We start from the raw sequence: 13,439 nt of genomic DNA on the forward strand, positions 1-13,439 counted from the left end.
AGATGAGCTAATCTCACTTTGTACAAAAGTTGACTTACGTTTCAGAGAGAGAGCAACTGAGCGTGGAAGATCATCTGCTCCAAAATCTTCTGCTCCTCCTCCTCGCCAACTGTCACCAACTAAAGATGAACCCATGCAAATTGGCCGTTCCCGTTTAACTCCTGCTGAGCGCCGAAGACGTCTCTCTGAGTCTCTCTGTCTGTATTGTGCAGCCCCGTCTCACACTATTCATGCCTGTCCCAAACGTCCGGGAAAACTCCAAACCCTAGCTCGCCCAGGAGAGGGTCGGCTAGGAGTAATGATCTCCTCTCCATCTCCTCATGATTGTAATCTCCCAGTGTCGCTCCAAATTGCTCAACGTTATCGGAACGTCATTGCCCTCCTTGATTCCGGAGCAGCTGGGAACTTTATTACCGAAGCCTATGTTAAACGGTGGTCCCTACCCACCGAGAGACTTCCTTCCTCCTTTTCCTTAACTGCCGTGGATGGCAGTAAAATTTTTGATACAGTTATTGCTCTAAGGACTCTACCAGTTCGTCTGAGAGTGGGAGTTCTACATTCCGAACTTATTTCACTTTTAGTGATTCCAAGAGCCACACATCCTGTGGTCCTGGGCCTTCCATGGCTCCGTCTTCACAATCCTACAATTGATTGGACGACTACGCAAATCCTGGCATGGGGTCCCTCCTGTGCTGAGACATGTTTGTTTAAAGTGTTGCCTGTCTGTTCTTCCTCCCCCAGGTCGTCTGATGTTCCACCTCCTCCATATCAAGATTTCACGGATGTGTTCAGTAAAGCTTCTGCTGATATCCTTCCTCCTCATAGAGAATGGGACTGCCCGATTGATCTCGTTCCAGGGAAGGTTCCACCTCGAGGCCGAACTTATCCGTTGTCTCTGCCCGAGACGCATTCTATGGAGGAATACATTAAAGAGAACCTAGCAAAGGGGTTCATTCGACCTTCTTCTTCTCCAGCCGGCGCAGGCTTCTTTTTTGTAAAAAAGAAAGATGGTGGTCTGCGGCCGTGCATCGACTACAGAGGTTTGAACGACATTACCATCAAGAACCGCTATCCTTTACCCCTGATTACTGAGCTCTTTGACAGAGTTAGCGGAGCTACCATCTTTACAAAGCTGGACTTGAGAGGTGCATACAATCTCATCCGGATCCGTGAGGGTGACGAGTGGAAGACCGCATTTAACACCCGTGACGGACATTATGAGTACCTCGTCATGCCCTTCGGATTGAGCAATGCTCCAGCTGTCTTCCAGCATTTCGTCAATGAGATCTTCAGAGACATTCTATACCGTCATGTCGTGGTCTATCTAGATGATATCCTCATTTTTGCCAACAATTTAGAGGAACATCGTTTTTGGGTAAAGGAGGTTCTGTCCCGTCTCCGTGTCAATCATCTCTATTGCAAATTAGAGAAATGCGTCTTTGAAGTCAAGTCCATTCCGTTTCTAGGGTACATTGTGTCCGGTTCCGGACTAGAGATGGATCCCGAGAAACTACAAGCAATCCAGAATTGGCCGGTACCCTTAACCCTCAAAGGGGTCCAGAGGTTCTTAGGGTTCGCCAATTATTACCGAAAGTTTATACGAGACTTTTCCACCATTGTGGCGCCTATTACTGCTTTCACCAAGAAGGGTGCTAACCCGTCCAAGTGGTCTGAAGAAGCCATGCAAGCTTTTCATCTTTTAAAACAGAGGTTCATCTCTGCGCCTGTCCTGAAACAGCCTGACATCGACTCTCCTTTCATCCTAGAGGTGGATGCCTCCTCCGTTGGAGTAGGAGCGGTGTTATCTCAGAGGGCTAAAGATGGCCATTTACATCCTTGCAGTTTCTTCTCACGGAAGTTCTCCCCAGCGGAGCGCAACTATGCCATTGGCGACCAGGAGTTGCTAGCCATCAAGCTCGCTCTAGAGGAGTGGAGATATCTGTTGGAGGGAGCTTCTCATTCAATCACCATCCTTACAGACCACAAGAACCTTCTATATCTGAAAGGCGCACAATGTCTCAACCCTCGTCAGGCCAGATGGGCACTTTTCTTTTCCAGGTTCGACTTTAAACTCCAGTTCTGTCCGGGCTCTCAGAATCGCAAGGCCGATGCCCTTTCCCGCTCATGGGAGCAAGAAAATGAGTCAGAGTCTTCAGACAAGCATCCTATTATAAGTCCGTTGGCATTCTCCACGGTAGGGATGGACTCTACGCCCCCATCAGGGAAAAGTTTTGTGAAGCCGACACTAAGGAAGAAGCTCATGCATTGGGCCCATGCTTCCCGCTTTGCCGGACATACAGGTATCCAAAAAACCCTGGAGTTTATCTCTAGGTCCTATTGGTGGCCAACTCTGAAAAAGGACGTTTTGGAGTTTATTGCATCTTGCCCAAAGTGTGCTCAACATAAAGTATCCCGCCAGTCGCCTGCGGGGCAACTGGTTCCACTATCTGTTCCCCGTCGACCATGGACCCATTTGTCGATGGATTTTATTACAGATTTGCCCATGTGCAACAAGTTTAATACCATCTGGGTGGTAGTTGACCGGTTCACCAAGATGGCACACTTCATTCCTCTCACCGGTCTTCCGTCAGCTTCCAAGTTGGCTCAAGTATTCATACAAGAGATCTTTCGACTCCACGGTCTTCCAGAAGAAATTATCTCAGATCGAGGAGTTCAATTCACAGCCAAATTCTGGCGAAGTTTATGTCAAGCCCTCCAAGTCAAGCTAAAGTTTTCCACGGCTTACCATCCTCAGACCAATGGTCAAACTGAGAGGGTGAATCAGGACTTGGAGTCCTTCCTCCGCATCTATGTGTCCTCCTCTCAAGATGACTGGGTTCAATTACTTCCCTGGGCCGAGTTCTGTCATAACAACCAGTATCATTCTTCATCTTCTTCAACACCATTCTTCACCAACTTTGGATTCCACCCTAAAGTCCCTGAGTTCCAACCGCTTCCAGCAACTTCTGTTCCCGCAGTGGATATCACCTTGCATCAGTTTGCCAATATCTGGAAGAGCGTACGATCAGCTCTGCTCAAGGCATCGTTCAGGTACAAGAAGTTTGCGGATAAGAAGCGTCGAGCAGTTCCTGCTCTCAAGGTGGGTGATCGGGTATGGTTATCCACGAAGAATTTGAGGTTAAGAGTTCCCAGTATGAAGTTTGCACCTCGCTACATCGGTCCTTTTAAAATTGATCAAGTCATCAATCCTGTTGCTTACAGACTCCAGTTGCCTCCCTTCTTAAAGATACCCAGGACATTCCATGTTTCCCTGTTGAAACCGCTAATCTTGAATCGGTTTCATTCCTCACTTCCTCCAACTCCGAAAGTCCAAACTCAACGAGGCATTGAGTATGAAGTAGCCAAGATCCTGGACTCACGTCACCGTTACGGTCAACTTCAGTATCTTATTGACTGGAAGGGTTATGGCCCTGAGGAACGTTCATGGACCAATGCTTCTGATGTCCATGCTCCTGCCTTGGTCCGGAGTTTCCATTCCAAGTTTCCTCAAAAGCCAAAGAAGTGTCCTGGGGCCACTCCTAAAGGGGGAAGTGCTGTCACGATCCGGGTATCTGGACGCCATTTCTTACCTATCAGATGCCTCCTAAGGCTGGCTCAGCGCTCCAGGACCGGATCCCATCTGTTATCCTGATGTGCACATTCCCGCATCCTCTCCTGTCTCTCTGGACGCAGTCACAGTAACGCCTTATACATCTGGCATGGCGTCTCCCGCGGCCTCCGCCGCCGTCCCTGAGCTTCTACATTCAGAGTGGCGATTACGTCAGCCGCGGCCTCCGCTGTGTCCGCGTGGTCGGATGTGCATCTGTCAGCCTGGCGTCTCCTGTCTCCGGTGGCCGGCGCCGCCATTACTGTTTTCCAGACCACATGGATTACAATCCAAACTTCCCTCCAAGTGTCTGCATGGGCGCAGCCATCTTGGATTCTGTCAGCTGATCATTCCTACCAATCCGTTGTCCGTATTATTAATTTGCATAATTGCCTAGCCAATGCCTTCCTTGCTGCAGGTATAAATAGGTTGTGCCTGAGCAAGGAAGGCGTCAGTGCTTTGGTTGTCAAACCTAGTTCCAGTTTGTCTCTCTTCTGTGAATGTCTTTCAGGTTCCAGCTCCTGTCTCCAGACTTCTGCTATAGAGACCCGCACCAGCATTCCATCTGCGGTGTAGCCTGACTCTCCGATCCATTCTGGACTCACCTGTTTCCAGCTACAACATCACCTGCTTCCAGCTCAGCTTCCAGCAGTGTACAGCTTCTCTTAAAGGGCCGGTGTCCTTTCTGCAGTTTACCACTCTCCACCGGTATTATTATTTCTCCGCTCTCAAATTCTACATTACATCTACATTGCATCGCTCTCAAGCTTTATTTATTATTTAACTGGTTCCAGCCAGTATCCACTCCGTGCCAACACCTGTCTGGTTCTAACCAGTACCCACAGCAGCATTTTATCTACAGCAGTCCAGCTTTCCCTGGAACACCAGCTGGTACGACCCTGGGCTTTCCTCATTGCTACAGTTGAGCCTGGTAAGGACTTTCCAACTTGCAGATAATAAGAACTGTCTCATACCACCAGAGCCCTGTGGCCCCTGCCACCCTGTAGTACCCAGGAACTGTATTATTATTTCTCTGCTGATTTTTATGTTACTTTTTACTGCTACTGTGATGCATGGAGTTTGTCATAAATAAATATCATTGACTTTTACTTAAGTTGTCATGGTCACGCCTTCGGGCGGTTTCTCTTCATGTTACTTACATGTCCAGGGGTCTGATACAACCTCCCAGGTTCCGGTACATCTCAGCCCCTACAACTGAGGCTGCCTTCCGTCAGCTCAGGCCCTCAGTTGTGACACCTAGATAGGGACAGTATATTATTGCCTATAGAGCATTTAAAAGATGCATTTCTATATATGCGTGATGCACAGCGGAATATTTGCCGACTGGCATCAAGAGTAAGTGCGTTGTCCATTTCTGCCAGAAGAGGGTTATGGACACGACAGTGGTCAGGTGATGCGGATTCCAAACGGCATATGGAAGTATTGCCTTATAAAGGGGAGGAGTTATTTGGGGTCGGTCTTTCAGACCTGGTGGCCACGGCAACAGCTGGGAAATCCACGTTTTTACCCCAGGTCGCCTCTCAACATAAGAAGACGCGTATTATCAGGCGCAGTCCTTTCGGCCCCATAAGGGCAGGCGGGCAAAAGGTTCCTCATTTCTGCCCCGTGACAGAGGAAGAGGAAAAAGGCTGCAGAAATCAGCCAGTTCCCAGGAACAGAAGCCCTCTCCCGCCTCTGCCAAGCCCTCAGCATGACGCTGGGGCTTTACAAGCGGACTCAGGCACGGTGGGGGCCCGTCTCAAGAATTTCAGCGCGCAGTGGGCTCACTCGCAAGTAGACCCCTGGATCCTTCAGGTGGTATCTCAAGGGTACAAATTGGAATTCGAGACGTCTCCCCCTCGCCGTTTCCTAAAGTCGGCTTTACCGACGTCTCCCTCCGACAGGGAGGCAGTTTTGGAAGCCATTCACAAGCTGTATTCCCAGCAGGTGATAATCAAGGTACCCCTCCTGCAACAGGGAAAGGGGTATTATTCCACACTGTTGTGGTACCGAAGCCGGACGGCTCGGTAAGACCGATTTTAAATCTAAAATCTTTGAACACTTACATACAGAAGTTCAAATTCAAGATGGAGTCACTCAGAGCAGTGATTGCGAACCTGGAAGAAGGGGACTACATGATGTCTCTGGACATCAAGGATGCTTACCTTCATGTCCCAATTTACCCTTCTCACCAAGGGTACCTCAGGTTTGTGGTACAGAACTGTCACTATCAGTTTCAGACGCTGCCGTTTGGATGGTCCACGGCACCCCGGGTCTTTACCAAGGTAATGGCCGAAATGATGATACTCCTTCGAAGGAAGGGAGTTTTAGTTATCCCTTACTTGGACGATCTCCTGATAAGGTTAAGATCCAGAGAACAGTTGGAGGTCGGTGTAGCACTATCTCAGGTAGTGTTGCGGCAGCACGGTTGGATTCTCAATATTCCAAAATCGCAGCTGGTTCCGACGACTCGTCTTCTGTTCATAGGGATGATCCTGGACACAGTCCAGAAAAAGGTGTTTCTCCCGGAGGAGAAAGCCAGGGAGTTATCCGAGCTAGTCAGGAACCTCCTAAAACCGAGCCAAGTCTCAGTGCATCAATGCACAAGGGTTCTGGGGAAAATGGTGGCTTCCTACGAAGCTATCCCATTCGGCAGATTCCACGCAAGAACTTTCCAGTGGGACCTGCTGGACAAATGGTCCGGGTCGCATCTTCAGATGCATCAGCGGATAACCCTGTCACCAAGGACAAGGGTGTCCCTCCTGTGGTGGTTGCAGAGTCCTCATCTTCTAGAGGGCCGCAGATTCGGCATTCAGGACTGGGTCCTGGTGACCACGGATGCCAGCCTGCGAGGCTGGGGAGCAGTCACACAGGGAAGGAATTTCCAGGGCTTATGGTCAAGCCTGGAGACATCACTTCACATAAATATCCTGAAGCTAAGGGCCATTTACAATGCTCTAAGCTTAGCAAGACCTCTGCTTCAAGGTCAGCCGGTGTTGATCCAGTCGGACAACATCACGGCAGTCACCCACGTAAACAGACAGGGTGGCACAAGAAGCAGGAGGGCAATGGCAGAAGCTGCAAGGATTCTTCGCTGGGCGGAAAATCATGTGATAGCACTGTCAGCAGTATTCATTCCGGGAGTGGACAACTGGGAAGCAGACTTCCTCAGCAGACACGACCTCCACCCGGGAGAGTGGGGACTTCACCCAGAAGTCTTCCACATGATTATAAACCGTTGGGAAAAACTCGACAGGTATTGCGCCAGGTCAAGGGACCCTCAGGCAATAGCTGTAGACGCTCTGGTAACACCGTGGGTGTACCGGTCAGTGTATGTGTTCCATCCTCTGCCTCTCATACCCAAGGTACTGAGAATTATAAGATGGAGAGGAGTAAGCACTATATTCGTGGCTCCGGATTGGCCAAGAAGGACTTGGTAACCGGAGCTTCAAGAGATGCTCACGGAGGATCCGTGGCCTCTACCTCTAAGAAGGGACCTGCTCCAGCAAGGACCCTGTCTGTTCCAAGACTTACCGTGGCTGCGTTTGACGGCATGGCGGTTGAACGCCGGATCCTGAAGGAAAAAGGCATTCCGGATGAAGTCATCCCTATCCTGATCAAAGCTAGGAAGGATGTAACCGCAAAACATTATCACCGCATTTGGCGAAAATATGTTGCGTGGGGCGAGGCCAGTAAGGCCCGACGGAGGAATTTCAACTGGGTCGATTCCTACATTTCCTGCAAACAGGCGTGTCTATGGGCCTGAAATTGGGGTTCATTAAGGTTCAAATTTCGGCCCTGTCAATTTTCTTCCAAAAAGAACTAGCTTCAGTCCCTGAAGTTCAGACGTTTGTAAAAGGGGTACTGTATATACAGCCTCCTTTTGTGCCTCCAGTGGCACCTTGGGATCTCAATGTAGTTTTTGGGTTCCAAAAGTCACATTGGTTTGAACCACTTAAATCTGTGGAGTTAAAATATCTCACATGGAAAGTGGTCATGCTGTTGGCCCTGGCCTAGGCCAGGCGCGTGTCAGAATTGGCGGCTTTATCCTGTAAAAGCCCTTATCTGATTTTCCATTCGGATAGGGCGGAATTGAGGACTCGTCCTCAGTTTCTCCCTAAGGTGGTTTCAGCGTTTCACCTGAACCAACCTATTGTGGTGCCTGCGGCTACTAGGGACTTGGAGGACTCCAAGTTGCAAGACGTTGTCAGGGCCCTGAAAATATATGTTTCCAGGACGGCTGGAGTCAGAAAATCTGACTCGCTGTTTATCCTGTATGCACCCAACAACCTGGGTGCTCCTACTTCTAAGCAGACTATTGCTCGCTGGATTTGTAGTACAATTCAGCTTGCACATTCTGTGGCAGGCCTGCCACAGCCAAAAATCTGTAAATGCCCACTCCACAAGGAAGGTGGGCTCATCTTGGGCGGCTGCCCGAGGGGTCTCGGCTTTACAACTTTGCCGAGCAGCTACTTTGTCAGGAGCAAATACGTTTGTAAAATTCTGCAAATTTGATACCCTGGCTGAGGAGGACCTGGAGTTCTCTCATTTGGTGCTGCAGAGTCATCCGCACTCTCCCGCCCGTTTGGGAGCTTTGGTATAATCCCCATGGTCCTTACGGAGTCCCCAGCATCCACTAGGACGTCAGAGAAAATAAGAATTTACTTACCGATAATTCTATTTCTCGTAGTCCGTAGTGGATGCTGGGCGCCCATCCCAAGTGCGGATTGTCTGCAATACTGGTACATAGTTATTGTTACCAAAAAATCGGGTTATTGCTGTAGTGAGCCATCTTTTCTAGAGCCTCCTCTGTTATCATGCTGTTAACTGGGTTTAGATCACAAGTTATACGATGTGATTGGTGTGGCTGGTATGAGTCTTACCCGGGATTCAAAATCCTTCCTTATTGTGTACGCTCGTCCGGGCACAGTATCCTAACTGAGGCTTGGAGGAGGGTCATAGGGGGAGGAGCCAGTGCACACCAGGTAGTCCTAAAGCTTTACTTTTGTGCCCAGTCTCCTGCGGAGCCGCTATTCCCCATGGTCCTTACGGAGTCCCCAGCATCCACTACGGACTACGAGAAATAGAATTATCGGTAAGTAAATTCTTATTTTTTACCTTACCTTGGGGCGAGGCAGCTAGGCCTAATTCTTGGGTGGGTTGGATAGGGCAACCCTCCCCCCCAATAGTGACCCACAATATTTACCTTCAGGGTGTCAGCTACATGATTGGGGTAAGAGTGGTGTGGATAGGGGGTAGATTAAGCAGCAAATATGGGAAGGGAGACAGAGTGGTGCGGATGGGGGCAACGAAACAGATGGGTTGAAAACACTGGCACGGATGGGTAGAAAGCTGGTGCAGATGGGAGAGAAGACAGTGTGCCATGTATTGGAGGAGGCAGAGTGACGTTAAAGAGGGAAACACTGATCAGCACAGAGAGAAGGAAACGGTGGTACAGACAAGGCACAGGTGGGGAAAGACAGATGTGCAGATAAGTTAGTACAGACTAGCACAGATGGGAGAACACAGCAGTAGGGATTGAGGAAGACAGAGCAGCATGGGGGTGTATAGGGGAAGTAAGTGTAGATGCATAGACCGTAGATGGGGTATTATAGTTTTAGCAATTAACCAAGATGTTTGAGGGAGCGAAATGTGTATACTAAATGAGATGGATGTATGGAGTGAGAAGGATGTTAAAACAAGGTGGGATTGTTGTGGTGACCGAATGGGATGGTTGTGGGCACTCTGTGGGATGGGAGCACCACATAACTGCTCAGACCTTCAGTTGCATAGACTGCATGTGTGTATTCCAATGAGCACACAAATCTGTGAATTAGCAGCTCCACCATTGGGGGTCATTCCGAGTTGTTCGCTCGCTAGCTGCTTTTAGCAGCATTGCACACGCTAAGCCGCCGCCCTCTGGGAGTGTATCTTAGCATAGCAGAATTGCAAACGAAAAATTAGCAGAATTGCGAATAGAAATTTCTTAGCAGTTTCTGAGTAGCTCCAGACCTACTCACAGATTGCGATCAGCTCAGGCCATTTCGTTCCTGGTTTGACGTCACACACACTCCCTGCGTTCGGCCAGACACTCCCGCGTTTTTGCCTGACACATCTGCGTTTTTCCGCACACTCTCTGAAAACGGTCAGTTTTTGCCCAGAAACACCCACTTCCTGTCAATCACACTTCGATCACTTCAACGATGAAAAGTCTTCGTTCGGACGTGAGTAAATCTACTAAGTTTTGTGCTAAAATACTTAGCGCATGCGCATTTTTGCCTTAATCGCTCTGTTGTGAAAATCGGCAACGAGCGATCAACTCTGAATGACCCCCATTGTGTAAGTGACAGCAATCTCACTCTGTGAGAGTGCTGAATCTGCACTTACCCACAGGCTGTGATGGCATACCATATCTGTATTGCGCAAGGAACATGTCCATTAAGGCGTCAGCCTTAATTATCGGAATTTCATTGCTTTTTGGAGTTTGAGTGGAAGAGTTACAACTGGTTTCTGAAATTTCAATCATGTCTAAGAAGCCTAAATGGGACATGTGAAACCGTAAGGTTTTTTGTCTATGGATATATACATATATGAATATACATGCATGCATAACCTAAATTCCTATAATGATGTATCTAACCATAGGTACCTAAAGACTACTTATAATACAAAAGCACCCACACACCGTAAACCCCTATTTTGTAAATCCTATAAATTCTAATAATTAGAAAGAGAGATCCAAAGGTTTATTCATTCTTTGGTTCCTAATGACCTCAAAATACTTAGGGAGTCAATTAAGAAATCCAAAGAATTAAACTTTGTTAAGTTCAACTGTATCATTCAGACCTTGTGGAGATAATGTTTGTAATTGGAAAATCCAAAAAGCTTCACGCTTACAAAGTCTATTGAACCTATCACCCCCCCCCCCCTACTAGTGGGTTTAACTTGTTCAATCGCCCTTATTGCAAGACCCTTTAGGCTTCCCTTTTGACATGAAGTAACATGCTTGGAAAGAGTATGTGTTTTCATGCCCTTCATAATATTGCGCCTATGTTCGAGAAAACGCATATGTATGGGGCGTATTGTCCTACCTACATACTGAATCCCACAGTGACATTGAATTACATATATTACATAATTAGATCTGCAGTTAAGATAAGAGGTGATCTCAAATTTTTCTTTGGTTACATGTGAGTTAATAATAGTACATTTATGGTCAACATATGAGCACGTCAGACATCCATCCTTCCCACATTTAAAAAAACCCTTTGGTTTAGGAGGTAATCTGAATAAATGTTCATTGGTGTTCACAGCAGATACTACGGACTCTCTTTTAAACATGCTTGGCGCTAGCCTCTGTTTCAAATTTTGTGCTTTTTTAAAAACCACAGGGTTCTTATCCGAAATAACACCTTCTAGAAAACGGTCTGGTTGTAAAATAGTGAGATTCTTCGAGATAATTTTCTTTATTTGACCCGCAGCTGAATTATATTGTGTAATGAATGTGGGTAATTGTTCAGATCTCTTGTCTTTTCGAGATGTTCTGTTATTGGGATTTAACATTAATGATCAGAGTGACTCGAAGTTGATTCTAATGCCTTATCAAGGAGGTGGATCGGGTATCCTTGTTTGACAAATGACGCATACATGTCCTTGGCTTGTAGGCTGAACATTTCTTCAGAGGAACAGTTCCTTCGCAACCGAAGAAACTGACCTTGAGGAATGTTGTTCTTCCAAGGATTATAGTGGCTGCTCTTATAGTGTAAATCGTTACCACAATCCACCTCCTTGATATATGTGGAGGATTCTATTTTACAATCTTTAATAGAGATCGTAATATCTAAAAAAATTAAGACTAATGGGACTATAATTATTTGTAAATTTAAAACCCAATGAATTTAAATTAAGATGATTATTAAAACCTACCAATGATCCAATATCACCCTCCCAAATGATAAAGATGTCATCAGTGAACCTGTCATAGAGGACTAGGTTCGCGCCAATGGTGTTATTGATAATATAACTATCCTCAATCCAACCTAGGAATAAGTTGGATTTTGAGAACTTTTTGTTCTCTGTGTTTAATCAAAAGTTTCATAAGGTTTTTTGAACAATTGTCTAAAACTCCATTCCATTCCTGAGTAAATGTAGAATCATCTTTAAAGGAACAGGTCTTAAATATTCTGAGGCCCCTTGGGATCATCTCTTTCTCAAGATACTTTTGTAATGTAACTTGATCCCACCAATGACGTGTCTCAGAAATAAAAAAAGTCCTCCAATTCATTAAATAAAGAAAACATATCTATCTTATCACTGCTCACAATATGTTCCGAATAATTGGACTCTTCCTTTAAATAATTATGTCTTCTTTCAAGCCGTTCTGCTAAACATTTCAATGGAGGCATTATAATTATTCCGAATATATTATATATAATGAATAAAATATAAATATATAATAATACTTAATGTTCTCAAGTGTATTGGGGAGGGGCTGCCTCAGAAACAATGGATAAAAATCAAGAGAAAAAGAAAGAAGGGTGCCCGTAACCTTCAACCCTAAGGGAACTTCATAATGCTGCACAATTTGGAAAAAGGGGAGGTTGCTAACCCCTAAAAATACAGGAACAAATAGAAAAAACAATCTGTGCGCAAAAGGATCAAAATTAAAACATAAAATATAAAATATTTTATTAATAATCCAATATTGGATAAACCAAATAAAATATAATCCTTAGGAGTGACCACATAAATATTAGTATAGCAAATATCACTACTTAATTTAAAAAACCAAGACCATCTGTTATATACCTAGTGCATTGAAAAAACAAAAAATGTAGCAGTCTCTCAAAGATTGTAACTGTTCCTGAACTGGTATTAATGTAACAATTCAGAATGCACTTCCCACATCACCGTCTCGATTCTGTGCACTGAATTGATCATTGTAAAGTGTCCGCACTGGCTGGACAGCCTGTATTTTACTAGAATGCATATTAGCTCTCCAAAATTCATCCGAAAAGCCAGTTGATTAATATGCAAGATACCTGTGACACAGTTCTGTGAAACTAAATGTTGAAGTGAGAATCACCATGCAGCTGAAAACCGCTTACATACCTTCCCAGTCAGGTAACGTAATGGATCGTTGGTGATTAGAGAATGTCCCGTACAGCTGAGCGGCTCCTGTCCTCACGTGACGCTGTTGCATATAGCTGTATATTGAGGATGACAATATAGACAACCATCTTGTCCTGCTTCTAGCCGATGCCCGCAATAGCTGTCCCGTCGGGACACCACCGGACCTCCGCTGCCCGCAATCCACGTACCGGTGTTTGCTGTGCCCCCCGGTTCTAACCAGATAGCACAGCTAGGCAGTCCCTTGAAGCCGGGATCAGACAGCAGTGGGTTAAGGCTAGCAGTTATAAAGTTGTTACCCCACAATAGGCAGTATAAGATAGTCCAAAAAAGGGGTCACTCCAATGCCGTCACCTAACGTGTTTCTCCACCATTAGCCCCGGTTGTTTCATCAGAAGAAATAGGATAAAAGTAAGTCCTAGTCAGAGGAAATAGGGTAAAAGGAAGTCCTAGTCGGAGGAACAGTTAGCTAACAGGTGGGGCTGCACTAGGCAGCCCTAATAAGAGCTTTTAAATAAGAAAGAAGACTTCAAGGGCCGCAGCACAGGCACTAGATGCTGTGTATGTCATGCTGACATTCTGTGCTGCGGCTCCATCACCTCCCCCAGCGGCGCTGTATACTCCCGCGCCCTGGTTGCCGGGTACTTGCAGCGGAGACGCTCCGGGCATCAGGCACACATCACCGCTGCTGCTTTCCTGGATC

The sequence above is a fragment of the Pseudophryne corroboree genome, chromosome 3 (assembly GCF_028390025.1).
Source record: "Pseudophryne corroboree isolate aPseCor3 chromosome 3, aPseCor3.hap2, whole genome shotgun sequence".
NCBI classification, from domain to species: Eukaryota; Metazoa; Chordata; class Amphibia; order Anura; family Myobatrachidae; genus Pseudophryne; species Pseudophryne corroboree.